The sequence below is a fragment of the Notolepis coatsorum genome (assembly GCF_963971535.1).
Source record: "Notolepis coatsorum genome assembly, chromosome: 16".
Classification (NCBI taxonomy): Eukaryota; Metazoa; Chordata; class Actinopteri; order Aulopiformes; family Paralepididae; genus Notolepis; species Notolepis coatsorum.
This window is the reverse complement of record NC_140180.1, coordinates 61,254,457-61,271,975: the sequence shown is the minus strand read 5'-3', so window position 1 is coordinate 61,271,975 and position 17,519 is coordinate 61,254,457. Positions and strand designations below refer to the sequence as shown.

At 43.8% G+C, this 17,519-nt stretch overlaps 1 protein-coding gene across 1 annotated transcript in view; it reads right to left on the bottom strand.

Moving 5' to 3' along the window:
- atp11c (ATPase phospholipid transporting 11C (ATP11C blood group)) overlaps positions 1 to 17,519 on the bottom strand; it is a gene marked incomplete at its 3' end in the record, with an annotated part of 134,149 nt that overhangs the window by 64,089 nt on the left and 52,541 nt on the right. The gene's annotated exons all lie outside the window — the stretch shown is intronic.

Genomic DNA, 17,519 nt, shown 5'->3' with positions numbered 1-17,519 from the left:
CGAACATTTGACCCCCCACCACCACCTGAGGCCTGGGACGGGGTGCGAAGCAAGATCCCCCCCCCCCCCCCCACCCACCCCACCTGGGGCGGGGTGCAAAGCCAGATCAATGGTGACAATGGAGCGGTTTTCACTGTTGCATTTTCATTCCGGGCGCAGGAAACACACTGATGGATGGTGAGACTTTGAAAAGCCGTTTTGTTCCAGACAACGCCTAAATTCTGTCTGAAGCTAAAAGAAACAACAACAAACTATTAGTATGTCCACTGAAGTACAGAAGACAATTACATACATGTTTTTTTTTATTGCCGTTGTTCAAAGGAGCTCTGGCAGAAAACAGTTAAGCGTGCGCAAAAAGGGAGTTTCTGAACGGGTGATATGACCAAGTATGACATGGATCAATGGCCCAACATGGAGACTGTGCGTGGCCTGTAATCAGCTCCATTTCTTCTCTCCAAGGTGGACAGTCATTGCTGATTAGCCGGTAATAAAAATGCACTGCCTGCTGCCTGCTGGGGAGGACAATGGCACTCTCAGATTTATGGGCCCAGTTATCTACTATAGTCGAGATACAGGCGGAAGAATGGAGAGCGTACGTAGATGCACTCGCGTACATGCAACACACACATACACACAGGTTTAATTGCATGTCTCGAGACGGCGAGGAGAACAGAAAGACGTGTCTACGGCAGCAGCGGGGAAAGACTCGACACAAAGTAGACATTCCTCTTCCTTAAAAGGCACACAGGGTGAATCGTGGGGCAAAGGAGGGAGGGGAAGTTGGGTGCTCTGTACACCCTCACCCTGTGTGAACTCTCCATGCATAATTCGCAGAAGACACGGTAGGCAGATGATGGCCCGAAAAGGAAGGGAGCCGAGGCAATGCAGGAATGCCCTCCGAGTCACTTGGTCCCGGGGGAGGAGAACCTCACACCTCTGCCTCTTTCAGATGCCACCACGCGAAGAGTTCCTCTCTCCGTGCTGAGAGAGACATTGGGCCTCATTCATGAAAGCCATATAAGAACAGATTTCGTTCTTAACTAGCATTTCCTCTTATTTTGTTCTTACCTGGGATTCAGCAATGTTTTCTTATTGTTGCTTTTCTCTCAGGCAAGACCAAATTCTAAGAGTGGTCGAGAGCACTCTTACCCAGATGACACATTTAAAAAAGCCTACCATTCCTAATAATAATAATACATCAGATTTATATAGCGCTTTTCCTAATGCTCAGACACTTTACAAAACAAACAATACAGTTATAGTAGATACAATAAAAAATAATATAAAGGTGAGAACGGAAGAAAGTTCATGGGTTGAAAGCAAACCATTGGTCAAATGGCCCCAAATACGACTTTATAAACCCAGAACTTTTCAATAATAATTATTATTATTATTATAATAATAACTTATTGTGTGCATTCTTCTGAAATGGATTATATATTGCTGTTAGAACAGTTGGATGCTGGCTGCCCAGGCATACGCATATAACGCATATTTACAACATCTCCTCTCCTCTCTTCTCTTCTCTGCTCGTACAAGTTCTGAGCGCATTCAGGGTTTTTAGCCACAGGGACCTTTCAGAGAGAGATGGCAGGTGACATATCCAGTATTTCCCAACCTACTGTGCGATTGGTTCTTGACAAGCGCGCAGTCGTTCAGTACCGTCGTCTGTCCGTGGTCTTGTCAACTGGCCTGTCAACGCGGTTTCATTGCTGGGTTAAGTACTTCTATTCTATTCACTAGTGATGCACGATATATCGGCCGCCGATATAATATCGGCCGATATGGCAGTTTTTTTACACATCGGTATCGGTCCGATATCAAGATAGGGCAGATAAAAAAAATAAAAAATAAAAAATGTAATCTTTTTTTTTTTCTTTTTACATGTTTTGGCCTTAAATAGTTTCAAAATATCAGTCATTTCTGAAAATAAGTTACAAAAGTAAAAAAATTATGCATTTTGGAAAATAGCTCTTTATTTGATTATCATAAAAAGGTGTTTTCTATACAGAGATATCGACATCGGTAAATATCGGTATCGGCCAGAACAGCAATATTAATATCGGTTATCGGTATCGGCCACAATTTTCACATCGGTGCATCACTACTATTCACATAATATTAGGGATGGGTACCTTTCACATTTGAACCGATACCGGTACCGGTACCTGTGAATAGATACCGGTACCCAACGGTACCTTTTTTCGGTACTTTAGTCTCAAGAAATTTAATTCAGTCGAAATCCAAACTTCAAATAACTACAATTTCGACAGTTTTCGGCTTTTCATTGCTCCGACTGCTTTGTTGTTGAATCAAGTCAAATCCTAGGTAAGCATATATTGTGCGTGTGAACGTTGACATGAAAAAAAAAAAGTAAAAAATATTAATAAAATTTATTTTTTTTTATTTTTTTTTCGGTTTCTCACTTGATTCGATACTCAGTAGTACCGACGTGTTTCGGTTCGGTACCTCAAAAGTACCGAATTCGGTACCCATCCCTACATAATATGCTTACTTCATATATCTACTATATTCACATATATGCTTACCACTTGTATCTATTGCTATGTCCGCCCACTACAATCACGCGAGCTGTCTAACGCCTGTCCCGTCTCCCTGCGAGTTGCTGTCCTGGAGTGCTGACCGGAGTGTCGGATGTCCCGTGATGAAGGCCGGGAGGATGCGACCCTCTCTGCGTGCCCTCCTGTCTCCCTGTCTCCGGCGGTCTCGTAGTGGTGACCGGAGTGCTGGACGTCCCGCGATGATGTCGGGGAGGTTGCGACCCTCTCTGCGCCGCCCCCTATCTCCCTGTCTCCGGCTGTCTCGGAGCAATGACCGGAGTGTTGCATGTCCCGTGATTAAGACGGCTCTTTGCGCCGCCCCTGTGCCTCAAATAGATTTGCTATCAGCTCTATCTTTAATCTTTCAAAATGTTCAGTTGCTATCGCTATCAGCTCTATCTTTAATCTTTCAAAATGTTCAGTTGCTATTGCATGCACTCATCTGTGTTTTACTACACACTTGAGTGCATGCTTAACAACTGTTAGTCTGCAACACTACTAGACATCTAAGAAGGGAGATCCCCCCTTGAATGGCCCTTCTAAGGTTTCTCTCCTCCACACTGCCTGTGGAGCATTTTTCCCTATTGTTAGGTTTTAGTGAGTTTTTCCTTACCTTCGCGTGGGGTATGTCTGGGAGTGCTTGCATTCTTTCATTTATTTGCATTTATTTAAAATTTGTTGGACCTTATGGTGTTCTTGTTCCGTTCTTGACTTATTGTTATGTTTCTTCTTGACTTGTTTAAAGAAGACGTGTATGGCCCATGGGGACATTAACGTGTGTTGTCGGGCCTTACAAATAAATTTGATTTGATTTATTGACAAAGCCTACTTTGCTGGAACGATTTATTTCACACTATACAGTACTCGCCTACGCGGTATACCGTACGTATAAGTACAAGTATAAGTCTTTATTTGTCATCAGATTAACACACACATGCGAGGAGCGACCCACAGGAACACACACACATGCACTGAGTCGCGAGTTGTGAGACGTGTGTGTGTCATTTTGAGATCAGTCGCAACTCGCCAATCGCTTCCTGTTGAATGGATCAGACAGCGATCAGATGCCGAAACTCGGCTGTTTTACACACGCCTCATTCGCCTTATAGGAGATGGCGGGCGTGTCTGTATGCAAATGATTTGAACGCAAACGCGCATTTGAATTTAAGAATGAGTGGGATTCATCATGCAACAGACCTGGGTAAGAACAGATTTGGATGTTTATGAGAACGGCTTGATGAATGTGGCGGTGGCTTTTCTTATTGTTCTCTTAAAGGAAAACATTTTGGGAAATTAGCTTATTTAACATATTCCCTGGAGATAGACAAGAAGATACATACCTTTTTTGTCTCTGTGCGTGCATTTAGCTTAGGGAACAGTCGCTCCGTTAGCATAGCTTAGCTTCATCACTGGAAGTGAGGCGGATCCGGAGCCTTAGTGTATAGTTTGATTGATTGATTGAAAAGTTTATTAACAGATTGCAGAATACACTCCAAATACAACTCCAAAACGTTCATGTAAACATGTTGTGACCTGTGTATTCACCACGTGGAGAAATAAAAAATAATTGAATTAGACAATTACGTTTTATAAGCAAATATACTCGGAACTATTTTTTTGCCCAACCACTGCTCTCTGAGCGCAGCCAGTGATTTCAACGTGACGCCGTGTTTGTTTACATTCTCATTCATTCAAAAGATCCGAACCGATTGAAGTTTATGGATACCATGACTTAGGGGTGGGCGATATATCGAGTATACTCGATGTATTGCGGATTGTTCTACCCGAGATGTAGTACTGTACTATATCGCGAACATCGAGTATTTAGTTTATATGGCTCCGCCCGCGGCCGAGCGACACTCGCAGTGCTTTCCTCGAGAAGGGACGGCGGAGCTATAGGCTAACGTTAGTGTATTGGTCCCGAGTGTAGCAGGGACGGCGGAGCTATAGGCTAACGTTAGTGTAGTCAGGGCTGTACAGTGCGATATAATGTTGCGGTTGTAATTTCATTAGACAGACCAGCGCGGACCTTTAATAACATGTAATTTAATTGACACGAGCAATGAGCTAACGGTAGCTGCTAACCAAGGTATCCATTAGGATTATGCTAAGCTAACTAGCGATAGCTGCTAACCCTGGTAAAACGGTCAAAGCGGACTCCACAAGACTAGTTCCATTCGTGAGCAAAGGGGGTGGGTTATATTGACAACGCTTGACAACAGAAGTTTAAACATAACTTCATATTTATTGGTTATTCGTTTCTGTATATCATTCAATTTCCATCTCCGTGTGTCTCCATCTCCAACTCTTCCTGTTTACATTCGAGTGTGACGTCATCACCTACGGCAGCTTAGACGATCAAAACGCGAACATAGAACAAAACCCGAGGGGGGGGGGGGGGGGGGGGGCTGGCTCTCTTGTTCATTCTCGCCCCCTCTCTCTCTCTCTCTCTCTGTCTCTCTCGCTCTCTCTCTACATTCAATGATTTAAAGTAGCCAAACATTACAGACAGTATAAATACTAACTGGATAGTTGATGATAAACATTTAATTTCATTATCTGAAATATTCTAAAATCATTAAGTCTGCTATAAGCCATTATACATTTGTGTGTGATTATTATTTTCTCACAGTAGGGTGTGTATATATATACATATATATGTGTGTGTGTGTGTGTGTTTGGCTAAAGTGGATAGAAAACACAGTACTGTGTAAAAGTCTTAGGCACCCAAGAGTTTTTATATAAATTGTCTTAGATGTAAATAATTTTTTTTATTAGTGTGTCAGTCGACTACTCTTAGTACATTTTCATTAAATTATTTTTTAAAGCATCTTCATGGTTTAATAATGCAAACATATGTTGCAGGGACTTATTATAATCATCATATTGGCGTGACTGTATGCATCAAAGGGTTAAATCAAGCATTTGTAAGTGATTTAGAGGAAATGTCAAAATATCGCGATATATATCGTGTATCGCGATATGGCCAAAAAAATATCACGATATCATTTAGAGGCCATATCGCCCAGCCCTACCATGACTTGAAATCCTCTTACCTTGACGATTAAAAGCCTCCCCAATTTAGAAAACAGTAATCCAAGCCCTGGTATATTGTTATACCGGACGCTCTGAGCTAACCGGAGCTAACACAGATCAGGATCGTAAAGCATATATAATGACTTCCTTTCTAGGGTTGTCAAAATAAAGTGCGACGTTTTTAGCAGCGGAAAACGTTTATTTTGTACATTATCTAACGTTAACACGAACCTAAACTAACTTTAGGTTAGTTGTAACGTTAGTTTAGGTTTGTGTTAACGTTAGATAATGTACAAAATAAACGTTTTCCGCTGCTATAAACGTCGCACTTTTATTTTGACAACCCCAGAAAGGAAGTCATTATATATGCTTTACAATCCTGATCTGTGTTAGCTCCGGTTAGCTCAGAGCGTCCGGTATAACAATATACCAGGGCTTGGATTACTGTTTTCTAAATTGGGGAGGCTTTTAATCGTCAAGGTAAGAGGATTTCAAGTCATGGTATCCATAAACTTCAATCGGTTCGGATCTTTTGAATGAATGAGAATGTAAACAAACACGGCGTCACGTTGAAATCACTGGCTGCGCTCAGAGAGCAGTGGTTGGGCAAAAAAATAGTTCCGAGTATATTTGCTTATAAAACGTAATTGTCTAATTCAATTATTTTTTATTTCTCCACGTGGTGAATACACAGGTCACAACATGTTTACATGAACGTTTTGGAGTTGTATTTGGAGTGTATTCTGCAATCTGTTAATAAACTTTTCAATCAATCAATCAAACTATACACTGTAAGGCTCCGGATCCGCCTCACTTCCAGTGATGAAGCTAAGCTATGCTAACGGAGCGACTGTTCCCTAAGCTAAATGCACGCACAGAGACAAAAAAGGTATGTATCTTCTTGTCTAACTCCAGGGAAGATGTTAAATAAGCTAATTTCCCAAAATGTTGGAGTTTTCCTTTAACAGACAGGTAAGCATATAAGAAAAATAATAAGAGTATTGTTGAATGAGGCCCATTGTGCTTCTCTGGGGTCTAGTCTACTAGGGTCAGAGTCTCTCTCTCTGTGCTGAGAGAGACATTGTGTTTCTCTCTAAGAACATGGGGTCTACTAGGGTCAGAGTCTCTCTGTGCTGAGGGAGACGTTGCATTTCTCTCTAAGAACATGGGGCCTACTAGGGTCAGAGTCTCTCTGTGCTGAGGGAGACGTTGCATTTCTCTCTAAGAACATGGGGCCTATTAGGGTCAGAGTCTCTCTGTGCTGAGGGAGACGTTGCATTTCTCTCTAAGAACATGGGGTCTACTAGCCACTAGGGTCAGAGTCTCTCTGTGCTGAGGGAGACGTTGCCTTTCTCTCTAACGAACATGGGGTTTACTAGGCTCAGAGTCTCTCCGTCTGTGCTGAGAGAGACGTTGCATTTCTCTGGGGTCTACTACTAGGTTCATATCCTCTGTGGCCTCTCGCTCTACTTCCTTCCTGCCTTCAACATAGTGTACAGAACCCAGACAGGCACCTGGGGCACAGCTGGACAGTCTGGTTGAGAGTCATAACAACAACCATTCCCCCCCGACTGCTACCTCATCCTTCTGTATTTTACCCCCAACCTCCTCTTGTCTCAAGAGGAAATATAACAGATGAGGAGCTCCTCCACTTCTATCTCCCTTTATGTATGCTTAACGGTTTCAGTCTCTCTGTCTCTCCTAGAGCCATATGAAATCCGTTTTATTATTTTCCAAATTCCATTAAATTCTTTCCCAAATTCAGGTTTTTCCGTTTTAATATTTAAGAATTCTATATTTTGCTTTTTATGCTCATTTTACCATCAGAAATAGTGTCTAATAAGTGGGAATGAATAAATGTCCACAATTGAATATGATATAACAGTCCATTTAATGTTTTTAAGTGCTGCAACTCAGAAATACAGTTCAATTTTACACAATACTTTTCAAATAATATTGTGACAAAATAAAAATACACATTTCAAGTGTAAACAATAGATACAGCTAGCTACTACTGACATTATCACAATGACAATGTCAGTAGCCTAGCTATATCTATTATATTGTGATGAAATATAGTAATGCATAATTTAGGCACCTTTAGTTTAGTTTATTTAGTTTATAAAGGACAGTGTATAATGACAATCGTTTGCATTAAACAAATGGATGAGTGCACCAGATTTAACAAGAAGCTATCATTTCCATCTATAGTCCTATGTACTGTAACGTTTCATAGCTATTTAAGTTTATTTAGATTATAAAGGGCAGTGTATAATGACATTATACAAATGGATGAGTGCACCAGATTTAGCAAGAAGCTATCATGTCCTAACGTTATAGCTATTTAATCACAATAGTGTCGCAAGTGTTTTTGTGGCTCCAGTCCACGGAACGTTGACAGAATTTGCAAAACACCTTATCGCCGGAGGCATAAAAGTCATTAGGATACTGCTCTGCTCTGAATTGAGGGCTTATTGGGGAATTTCTTAGCTTCTTGACGATGTTAACACCGAAGCAGCGAGACGCTTGGAGACTGCTGTGTTGTGTGTAACCCGCTCTAGCGTCCGCCTCCCCGGTCGCCTGTATCAGTTCCGCAACCGTTCCTATTTCCGGGGTAGGCCTGATTGGCCCCGACAGGCACGTGACCCGCCAGGGCTGCCCCAGGACGCGGCAACGAGGCTGCTGTGGTTCACCGCCGCTTTCCGCCTTCAACGCCGCAGAGTTACCATACGCTATACAATATACTATGCAATGTACTAATATACAATACGGCTCACTTTTCCCACTTCAATGACAGCGGCAGCATTATGCAGCAGTAATCCCCCCTTTTTTACCATCGACAACTAGCTCAATTGGTAACGCTGCTTGGCTGTGGATCCTATGGTCCGTTTGTGACAAGTTCGATTCCCTTATATAATTTTTAATTTTTTTTAACGTGCATTGCACTATAGCGTAGGGGTGGACGGTATAAGCGGTATAAACGGTATTAATTTGCTCTACGGTATGGATTTTGACTATACCGTGTAACCGGTAGAGCAGCTCTAAAATAGCAATGACGTCATGTAACCACAGCGCGACTATTTCAATCGCATTTGCCCCTAAAAATAGATAGAATTAGTCATAGATAATAGATATGTGCAAACTGGAAAAAGTTATTTAGGAGGCTTCGCGCAGTGGGCGTGTCAACACGCAATTGTCATTTCATAATAAACACATATCACCGCGGCGCACAGCAAGTTTCAATTTCAGTTCCTGGCATTTTTAACCAGTGGAGAAAGGTAAGATATTTCCCTATCGTTTTTCTTATATGAATTATTCTACGTTAATAAAACATACCTGGTGATCAACTACAGTTTGCTGTAAACATTACGATATGTGTGTAGTGTTATGATAACGACGGCTGCAGCGGGAGGACGGCTGCAGCAGTGGATTTGCGAATAGCATGCAGCTGCAGAGCCGCAGAGCCAGGGACTCTTTCAGGTCTGGTCACAGGCCCGTCAAACAGCGCCCCCCCCCCCACCCAACGGCTGAATTGCCAATGGCTGAATTGGAGTATTGCACTGCTCAACAGCGCCCCCCCACCCAACGGCTGAATTGCCAATGGCTGAATTGGAGTATTGCACAGTGCAATACTCCAATTCAGCCATTGGCAATTCAGCCGTTGGGTGGGGGGGGGGGCGCTGTTTGACGGGCCTGTGACCAGACCTGAAAGAGCCCCTGGCTCTGCGGCTCTGCAGCTACATATGCTTCTAGCAAAATCCAGCATCCAGCCCCGCTGTTTGCAATGGGAGCAGGAGTCTCGACTCGGGACTTATTTTATTTGGAATATAATGACTTTATACGCAAAAGTAGCCTAGTTTTAAGTTAAAATATTATAAATCTACATGCCTTGAGGATGTCATTTATATAGCCTGCCTATCAGGCAAAAAAAATTATTCTAACAGAAACACTGATACCGTGATATATACCGTTACCGTCTATGCTTCAAATTATACCGTGATATAAATTTTAGACCATACCGTCCACCCCTACTATAGCGTATTGTATATTGTATGGTACAATAACGGTCTCTGGAGCGCAACAGTAAGAAGCATTTGCACTGCAACGCATACACCTTACTGTAAATTGTACCTCATCCCATTTCTGCTTTGCACTATAGCGTGTATTGTATATTGTATGGTACAGTAACGGTCTCTGGAGCGCAACCAGGGGAGGAAACTAACTTTTTGGCTTACCAGCCAACTGGCGAGTATCTGATTTTTTTTACCAGCCAAACAGATTTTTTACCAGACAAAAAAAAATCGCTAATTGTGATAATTACTTCTTTGTATGTCAAGCCGCGTCAATGTTGTGTATGCATCTGGGTAGGCACACTGTGCCTTTAAGACAGCACAGTGCTGTGAAGTACCGTCAAGTGTTGTGGTAACGTCAGTTGGGTTGGTGTGCTGTTGTGCACAGTGCACTGGTTGAGCTAGCCCCTTTCGTGACTGCGATGTGCAAGCCAGGGGCTTTTGAGCATGAAATAAAATGTCTAACCTTACGTCGTAGTCCGGTGCTTTTTTGGAAACATTATAGTCATAACAGATACACCTAGCTGGCTGCTTTGAGAACACGGGGCTAACGTTAGCTAGCAAGCAGCTATAGCTAAACGCTAACTAGAAGCTAACCACTGTATACAGTTCCAGTAGACTAACATTACACCTCTGTGATTTAAATGTGTCCTTAGTAACTTATTCTCAAGGGTTGTACTAGGGTTGGATGCAGTTCCCCGTTGGTCAGACTGTCTGTTTTCCATCTTCTGCTGTGTTTAACGTTATCTGTTTGCGAGTGCTCCTGATGGCTAGCCTAGTACCGCGGGACTTTTATTATTATATGTCCGCGGGGGTTGGCCAGTACTGCGCAAACGTTTATTAAACATTATATGTCCGCGGGTGGTCTTGTGCAGTGCTCTCGTGGCACTGTCAACTAAAGCGAACACTCAGAAGACGCGCACCGTTTGCCAGTGCAGTGATTGCAGAATGTTTTATTTTTTTGTATACTCGCCAGCAGGGGAGGAAACAAACTTTTTGGCTTACCAGCCAACTGGCGGGTATCTGATTTTTTTTACCAGCCAAACGTAAAAAATACTAGCATTTGGCCAGTAAAGTGGCCTAATTTCCTCCCCTGAGCGCAACAGTAAGAAGCATTTGAACTGCAACGCGTACACCTTACTGTAAATTGTACCTCATCCCATTTCTGCTTTGCACTATAGCGTATTGTATATTGGTACATTGCATTGTATGGTACAGTAACGGTCTCTGGAGCACGCCAGCATTTGCACTGCAACGCATACACCTTACTGTAAATTGTACCTCATCCCATTTCTGCTTTGCACTATAGCGTATTGTATATTGTATGGTAACTCAGTTACTTCTATTCTGCATCGAACGCTGTACATATGTCTCTATACTATTTTATTTCATACAACAATGTATGCCTTTCAAATGTTAAATGATTGCATGATACACTGAAATAATCCTGCGCTCGCGCAAATTTGCTGCTGCGGGCGGCGTTGAAGGCGGAAAACGGCGGTGAACCACAGCAGCCTCGTTGCCGCGTCCTGGGGCTGCCGCGGGGCGTGGCCGCGGCGGGTCACGTGCCTGTCGGGGCCAATCAGGCCTACCCCGGAAATAGGAACGGTTGCGGAACTGATACAGGCTCCCCGGTCGCGTGTGCACCAAACGTTCCACCCAAAAACGGAATTTCAGTCCAGATTAGGCCAAATTCTGCAATATTCCACGTTTTGCAGTTGATTAGATTTTTATTGGTTAATTCCGCGTTTCCGTCCGCGATTCCGTGAACGCGGATTTCATATGGCTCTAAGAGTCTATCCCTCTCTCTACAAGTCAACTACAACACCCCACTCAAGTGCGGCCCAAAAGGTTCCAGTCCTAAGTATAGTTGTGGTCCCGGGTAAAGTACAGGTTGTGAAGCTATTACTGAGCCTGTAAATTATTAAGGCTATGCACGCTGGGGCTGTGCTGATCTGATATACAAAGGCCAGCTTAATGCGAGTGTGGGGCAAAAAGAGTGTTGCACCAGGTGGACAGCTGATCCTGGACCAGCGCCAGGGCATGTGTGAATAAAGGCCACCTGGACACGGAGCCATCGGCAGTCTCAGAACAGGTTAGATCAAAGTACAGCCTCAGACACTTGGGAGTTTAATTAATGCATGGGAGGAAAACATAGCCTACATAACTCTGGCTTACGCAATCATTTGCTTCTCATTAAGGGGTGAATAAGAAGGGGGAAAAAGACAGAATTACTCATGAAATTCTGACTGTTTCCTGCCCCCCCCACCACCATCTAGGCTGAGGAAATGGGAGCCAACAGGCAGCTTAGCTTACATAATGCTCCGTCATGCATGAGCGCCAGCGTTCACACCTCAGTGTAGCTGTCAAACCTGCCATCCACTACCCACTCAACACACACCAACACTCCTCCAGCACGACTCACCGGATGGACCAGGCTGCCAGAAGGATGAAGGGAGGGAGAGAGGAAGTATAGAACATGATCCAAGGACACCAGCACATCCAGGCTTTCCATATCAAACGACAACTGGTTCCAACAGCAGAAACTGTACGCCAACAACGCCCCCCCCCCCCCCCATGTCCCCCTTGTTCTGCTTTAAAAAAAAATCACAAACTAAATCGTTCAAATCACATGCTGCTGCACTGACATGTACCTTTAACATAGTGCAAATTTGTCTCCTGCAAATTGAATAGCAGCGTGACATATTTTCAAAATTGCAGACAAGATGATGTATTTATAACTCAAATAACATCAGGGGGGCAGCAACACAGAAAAATATAATCACACTCAGAGCCACTGAAACACAACCAGTGCAGATTCCCCACTCTAACATGAGGTTCATCCCTGGGTCTAACACTAGGTTTATCCCTGGGTCTAACACTAGGTTTATCCCTGGGTCTAACATGATGTTTATCCCTGGGTCTAACACTAGGTTTATCCCTGGGTCTAACACTAGGTTTATCCCTGGGTCTAACACGAGGTTTATCCCTGGGTCTAACATGAGGTTCATCCCTGGGTCTAACACTAGGTTTATCCCTGGGTCTAACACTAGGTTTATCCCTGGGTCTAACATGAGGTTTATCCCTGGGTCTAACATGATGTTTATCCCTGGGTCTAACACTAGGTTTATCCCTGGGTCTAACATGATGTTTATCCCTGGGTCTAACACTAGGTTTATCCCTGGGTCTAACATGAGGTTTATCCCTGGGTCTAACACAAGGTTTATCCCTGGGTCTAACACTAGGTTTATCCCTGGGTCTAACATGATGTTTATCCCTGGGTCTAACACAAGGTTTATCCCTGGGTCTAACATGATGTTTATCCCTGGGTCTAACATGATGTTTATCCCTGGGTCTAACACAAGGTTTATCCCTGGGTCTAACACAAGGTTTATCCCTGGGTCTAACACAAGGTTTATCCCTGTGTCTAACACAAGGTTTATCCCTGGGTCTAACATGATGTTTATCCCTGGGTCTAACACAAGGTTTATCCCTGGGTCTAACATGATGTTTATCCCTTGGTCTAACATGATGTTTATCCCTGGGTCTAACATGATGTTTATCCCTGGGTCTAACATGATGTGTATCCCTGGGTCTAACATGAGGTTTATCCCTGGGTCTAACATGAGGTTTATCCCTGGGTCTAACATGATGTTTAACCCTGGGTCTAACATTATGTTTATCCCTGGGTCTAACACAAGGTTTATCCCTGGGTTTAACATGAGGTTTATCCCTGGGTCTAACATGAGGTTTATCCCTGGGTCTAACATGAGGTTTATCCCTGGGTCTAACACGAGGTTTATCCCTGGGTCTAACATGATGTGTATCCCTGGGTCTAACATGTTTATCCCTGGGTCTAACACAAGGTTTATCCATGGGTCTAACACAAGGTTTATCCCTGGGTCTACAAGGTTTATCCCTGGGTCTAACATGATGTTTATCCCTGGGTCTAACACAAGGTTTATCCCTGGGTCTAACATGAGGTTTATCCCTGGGTCTAACATGAGGTTTATCCCTGGGTCTAACACAAGGTTTATCCCTGGGTCTAACATGATGTTTATCCCTGGGTCTAACATGATGTTTATCCCTGGGTCTAACACAAGGTTTATCCATGGGTCTAACACAAGGTTTATCCCTGGGTCTAACACAAGGTTTATCCCTGGGTCTAACATGATGTTTATCCCTGGGTCTAACACAAGGTTTATCCCTGGGTCTAACACAAGGTTTATCCCTGGGTCTAACATGATGTTTATCCCTGGGTCTAACACAGGGTTTATCCCTGGGTCTAACATGATGTTTATCCCTGGGTCTAACATGATGTTTATCCCTGGGTCTAACATGATGTTTATCCCTGGGTTTCAAGTTTCAAGTTTCAAGTTTCTTTAATAGTTGTCATACAGAAGTACAGAATACTTTTGTACAAAATGCTTCTTACTGTTGCGCTCCAGAGACTGTGCATGACAAGATAAGTATGAAATAAAAACATAGTAAAAATTAGAAGAAAAAAAAGAGGTCACAGTGTTCAGTTTAGACATATGTACAATGTTCGTAGACGTAGTTACCATACAATATACAATACTGTGCAGTGTACTAATATACAATACTATATAGTGCAAGGCATAAATGGACGAGGTGCAGTTTAGGTACAATTCACAGTAGGTGTACGAGTTGTAGTGCAAATCCTTTATCAATAAATATAAAGTGTAAGTGTGTTTGTGTGATCTAAAGTGTGGAGAGTGGGTGCTGCAGTGTGTTGTTTGTTTGAGTGAGTGTGTGTGTGCGTGTGGGTGTGTGTGCTGTGTGCATTTGATGGTTGTTGCATAGTGATTATTGTTCGTTTAGCGATTATTGTTCGTTTAGCAGCCTGATGGCCTGGGGATAGAAGCTCCTTCTGAGTCTTTCTGTGCTCGCCATAAGACTCCGGTATCGCTTGCCTGACGGCAGCAGTTCAAAGAGGCAGTTGTTCGGGTGGCTCGAGTCCTTAATAATTCTCTTAGCCTTCCCCTTGCACCGCTTGTTGTAAATGTTCTGGAGGGTGGGAAGCCCCCCTCTAATTGTGCGTTCGGCTGAACGTGTCACTCTTTGTAGTCTGCTACGGTCTTGTGCAGTGCTATTCCCAAACCAGGAGGTGATGTTGCCGGTCAGGATGCTCTCTATTGTACATGAGTAGAAGTTCCTAAGGATCTTCTGACTGACTTGGAACTTCCTTAGGCGCCTGAGGAAGTAGAGGCGTTGTCGTGCCTTCTTCACAACACTGTCAATGTGTGTGGTCCATGTCAAGTCCTCGGATATGTGGGCTCCGAGGTACTTGAAACTGTTCACTCTCTCAACTGGTGCCCCGTCGATGCTGAGGGGGCTGTAGTCCTTGACCCCCGACCTCCTGAAGTCCACAATCATCTCTAACATGATGTGTATCCCTGGGTCTAACATGAGGTTTATCCCTGGGTCTAACATGTTTATCCCTGGGTCTAACACAAGGTTTATCCCTGGGTCTAACATGATGTTTATCCCTGGGTCTAACACGATGTTTATCCCTGGGTCTAACATGATGTTTATCCCTGGGTCTAACATGATGTTTATCCCTGGGTCTAACATGATGTTTATCCCTGGGTCTAACATGAGGTTTATCCCTGGGTCTAACATGATGTTTATCCCTGGGTCTAACATGATGTTTATCCCTGGGTCTAACATGATGTTTATCCCTGGGTCTAACATGATGTTTATCCCTGGGTCTAACACTAGGTTTATCCCTGGGTCTAACATGAGGTTTATCCCTGGGTCTAACATGAGGTTTATCCCTGGGTCTAACATGAGGTTTATCCCTGGGTCTAACATGATGTTTATCCCTGGGTCTAACATGATGTTTATCCCTGGGTCTAACACAAGGTTTATCCCTGGGTCTAACATGAGGTTTATCCCTGGGTCTAACATGAGGTTTATCCCTGGGTCTAACATGAGGTTTATCCCTGGGTCTAACACTAGGTTTATCCCTGGGTCTAACACGAGGTTTATCCCTGGGTCTAACACTAGGTTTATCCCTGGGTCTAACATGAGGTTTATCCCTGGGTCTAACACGAGGTTTATCCCTGGGTCTAACACTAGGTTTATCCCTGGGTCTAACATGAGGTTTATCCCTGGGTCTAACATGAGGTTTATCCCTGGGTCTAACATGATGTTTATCCCTGGGTCTAACATGATGTTTATCCCTGGGTCTAACACAAGGTTTATCCCTGGGTCTAACATGAGGTTTATCCCTGGGTCTAACATGAGGTTTATCCCTGGGTCTAACACAAGGTTTATCCCTGGGTCTAACATGAGGTTTATCCCTGGGTCTAACACGAGGTTTATCCCTGGGTCTATGAGGTTTATCCCTGGGTCTATGAGGTTTATCCCTGGGTCTAACAAGGTTTATCCCTGGGTCTAACATGAGGTTTATCCCTGGGTCTAACACAAGGTTTATCCCTGGGTCTAACATGAGGTTTATCCCTGGGTCTAACACAAGGTTTATCCCTGGGTCTAACATGAGGTTTATCCCTGGGTCTAACACGAGGTTTATCCCTGGGTCTAACATGAGGTTCATCCCTGGGTCTAACACGAGGTTTATCCCTGGGTCTAACACGAGGTTTATCCCTGGATCTATGAGGTTTATCCCTGGGTCCAACATGAGGTTTATCCCTGGGTCTAACACTAGGTTTATCCCTGGGTCTAACACGAGGTTTATCCCTGGGTCTAACATGATGTTTATCCCTGGGTCTAACACAAGGTTTATCCATGGGTCTAACATGAGGTTTATCCCTGGATCTATGAGGTTTATCCCTGGGTCTAACACGAGGTTTATCCCTGGGTCTAACATGAGGTTTATCCCTGGGTCTAACATGAGGTTTATCCCTGGGTCTAAAACAAGGTTTATCCCTGGGTCTAACATGATGTTTATCCCTGGGTGAGTCGTAGGGCACCTGAGTGTGGCACACAGACACAAATATAGGATGTAAGTTAATGTTAGTGTACAACGTAACCTGTTGGTAAGCTTTTATCTGTGCTCGCCTCTCTCTTTGGGTGTCATTAACCGCAAGAGCAGGAATGCTGCAAGCCTGCAACACAGCATCAAGGTTACCGGCCTGCAGTGCTAGGTAAACAATGACTGGCTTTCATATAAATCAGTTACTCAGAACTGCAAATCTTTCATTTGTCCGCTTTAGGTTTGAGGCCATTTTCAAAAGGAAATGTAGACTAGACACTAGACCAGGGGTGGCCAAACCGCGGCTCGTGAGCCGCATGCGGCTCTTTGCCGTCAATGTGCATCCATTGATTAAAAAATATATATATACTAATTATTACTTATTAGGGGCGGTCAGGTGGCGTAGCGGAGATTGCGTTCGTCACCAACCCCGGAGACGCTAGGATTCGCCTGTTCGAATCCTCACCAGCTTGGTTGGCCGTTCACACTAATACAATTGGCAGTATTAGAGGGTGGGAGAAGCTGGCGGGGTGGGTCCGGGTCGTTGTAAACAGCGACTCCTACAGTTCGGTCGGGGCGCCTGCTAAGCGCGGATAGGATCTAAGTGGGATAGTGTGATCCTTCCACACGCTACGCCCTCTCAGTGAGAATCCGCGCTGCCAGGTGAAAAGAAGCGGTTGATTGGCTGGACGTGTGTCGGAGGACGTGATAGCCTCCACTCTCCCAGACCGACTGTGGGGGGTAAGTGCGCAGCGACCAGGAAGGGGATTGGGAATTGGCATAACGACTAACATTGGGATGGGAGAAAATCGGAGGAGAAAGGAGGGGGAAAAATAATTCAAAAAGAAATAAAAAAATATAAAAGAAATGTAAATGCATTCATTCATTTCTCTG